Source organism: Zeus faber, assembly GCF_960531495.2.
Source record: "Zeus faber genome assembly, chromosome: 8".
In the NCBI taxonomy this organism is placed as follows: Eukaryota; Metazoa; Chordata; class Actinopteri; order Zeiformes; family Zeidae; genus Zeus; species Zeus faber.
Window position 1 is genome coordinate 23,707,089 of NC_137195.1, and position 3,606 is coordinate 23,710,694.

Consider the following 3,606-nt stretch of genomic DNA (forward strand, 5'->3'; position numbering starts at 1 on the left):
TCAAGCATCTCATCACGCATCACCCTTAATATACTATATACACTATATACACTATATATACTTTTTACACTATATACACTATATATACTGTATACATTATATAAACTATATAAACTATATACACTATATACATTATAAAGACTATATACACTATATATACTATATATACACTATATACACTATATATATATATTATATACACTTTATACACTATATATACTATATTTACTATATACAATATGTTCTATATACACTATATACACTATATACACTATACTACATACACTGTATACATCTTATCACGTATCACCATTCTCAGTCTCAGTCTCGTTCCCGCAGTCTGGCAGTATTCACTACACGAGAGTTCGCAATGACCACGCCCGGAACGGAACTCGGTCATTTAGTGTGGAGTACAGGTACTCCACACTAAATGACCAAGTTTTGTCTAATCCTCACCCTAACCCCAACCCTAACCTGTTTCGTTTGCATGATCAGGAAATATGATTTTTCCTTTTCCTTTTCCCCAACTGTACATATGTAATAAGTACTATAGTAAGTAGAAGAAGTAGTAGTAGTACGTTTTTTTTCATTGCTTGTTGTAAATGGTTAGATTTACATGAATTGTTTATTGTTTATTATTAGGTTCTTTCAATAGCCAATTTTTATTATTAATTGTTGTTGTTATTGTGTTCTTCTGTCAGATATTTCTATATTCTAGTTCAACTTTATTGCAATTTTCTTCTTCCTGTTTTTATTATTATTATTATTATTATTATTATCATTATTATTATTATTATTATTATTATTATTATTATTATTATTATTATTATTATTATTATTATTATCATGAATTGCCTATTTGGATGTGATCTATCTATCTATCTATCTATCTATCTATCTATCTATCTATCTATCTATCTATCTATCTATCTATCTATCTATCTATCTATCTATCTATCTATCTATCTACCTATCTATATATCGATCCGTCTGTCTGTCTGTCTGTCTGTCTGTGCCCACAGGACAGATAATTGTAATTTAATTCAATTTGTAATTTCAATGTAATTTAATAATTAAATTTTCATTTTTTTTGTATGTCTTGTATTTAGCATTTTGTGTTTTGGACTAACTAGTCAAATTTTATTTTATTTTACAGACAACCTTATAATACTGTAGTACTGTTGCACACTAATCCATATATTATTATCCATCCTTTCGCCCGATGTTGCAGTCATCCTCTAAACGCTGCCTTTTTTTTATTTGCCGTCATCAGCGCCGACCCTCAATCTGTGTGATGGAGGTCCGGCCAGACAGTTTGACTTTGATTTAGTAAACACAGTCTGTGTTGCCGAGATCTTGAGGATAATTGATTTGACCATGACTCGGTGGAAGGTAATTCACCTCAAATGTCTGCGTTGAATTGGTTTCCAGTGGCTACCGGGATGCTGGGGTGGTGGTGGGGGCCGGCTGGGAAGTTACATTTATTTTGGTGTTTCTGAAAGGGTAGACCTATCATCCATCTATTGTTCTCTTTCATTTGCCGAAACCAAGTCTTTCTCCAGGTTAATCTGTCTGAATGAAAATAATCCTGAAAGTTTATTTTAGATTTTATTTGATGCTTACCCAACAACAGCCTATTCTCAACAGCTCCCCTTTTACAACTAATGACCTCATTCAATTCTTTACTCAGAAAGTTGACCTTATTTGAGAATAAAGGCACTCGGCCTCAACCCAAATCAAATCCTTCCAATAGTGAGATAGGAACAGGATCTGAGGCAAATGGTATAGATAACTTCTCACACATTGATGCAGTATCTCTTGGAGCTCTAACACAGTTGGTAGGTGCAGCAAAACAGACAACATGCTGACTCGACCCACTCCCTGGAAAACTCGCTTAAGAGCTGTTTCCAATTTTAGGACCCTCTGACCCCTAACGGGGGCAGCTGAAAGGAGGAGAAGAAGATCCTCGACATTATTAACTCATCTCTATCCTCTGGCACTGTACCTTTGGTCTTTAAGACGGCCATGATTAGACCCTTGCTTAAGACCTTGACCCTGAGAGTCTTAGCAAACTATAGGCCGGTCTCAAATCTCCCCTTCATCTCCAAAATTCTTGAAAAAAATTGTAGCACAACAGAATTACTGATCACATGTCCTCTAGTGATCTATTTGAATTATTTCAGTTCAGATTCTCAGCTCCACTGAGGCGGCCCTCACAAAAGTTCAATGATCCTTTACTTGCAATGGACACTGGCAACTCATCAGTAGCACATGACCTGGTTAAGGATACCACTCCGAACTCTGATAGCTGTACTATTACCCAAAGAAACTCAGCAAAAAATGAAGGAGTTATTTTTGAGCCCACTCTCTCTTTTCAACTGCATATTAAGAACATCACCAGAACTGCATTTTTTCATCCTCCCAATATTGCTAAGATACGGCCCATTCTATCCATGAGTTATGTGGAGACCATGGTCCGTGCATTTGTAACATACGCTGCTCTCTGGCCTTCCGACATCTCATCTAAAACGCTGTGGAAAGAACCGTGACTCGGACTAGAACGTTTGACCATTTTACTGGCCCCTCTCTATTGTCTTTACCTCAGAAGTGACTTTAAGGTTTTGCTACTTACCTATAAAATGCTACACAGCCTGGCACCTTCCCATCTGACTGACAAAGTGCTACCTTATGTTCCATCCCGAGCCTTACGCTCACAACATGCTGGTCTTTTAGCGATTCCAAGAGTTAAAAAGAAGTCCGCAGGCTCCAGAGCATTGTCACTCCCGGTCCCAGTACTCTGGAACGCCCTACCTGCCGAAAAAAAAAGAACTGCTAAATCTATAGAAACGTACAAATCAAGACTTAAGACTCATTTTTTACTGCCTGCCTTTACCCCTAGCGCTGGCACATGATGTCTGGATATGAACCCACTGTTTTCTATCCCCATCTACTGTATCGATCTAGGCTGCTTATCTGTTGAAGACAACACTGCTTTAATCTGAACACGCTGATTACAGGAAAAGTCAACTTACACCAGCGGTTCTCAACATGGGCTCTCGGGACCCGCAGGGGTCTTTCAAGAGTTTCCAGGGGGTCCTCAGAAAAACGATTACCAGTTAAACTTCACCCTTATTTCATTTACAAGACATTATCTCTATTAGTGAATATACAATAATGACTGTTTTGATCCTAATTTCACTGTTATCTCCCTGACTGTCGTATGGACCGTTATGGAATTTTGGACTAAATCATATCTAACAATAAAATATCTTCTCAGATTGGGGTCCCAGAAACAAAATCGTATCAAATTGGGTCCGTGCTCTGTGGCCCTAGGCGAATCAAATTGAAGGTCCTTGTCATGAAAAAGCTTGGGAATCAGTGCCTGAGAAAATTGATTAACATTCATTGTCCAGGTTGAGCTTGAGCTCAATCATGGTTGCCAGGTTTTGTTAAGCCAGGTAGCTAAAAAACCTGACCTGATAAACATTGACTCGAGGGCTCTTGCATCCTAGTATACAGTATTCCAATGTCATGAAAGTAATTTGTGGTCTAAACCTTGTAATTGTCAGCCTCAGTGGTTCCCAAACTATTAATGTTTCATGTACC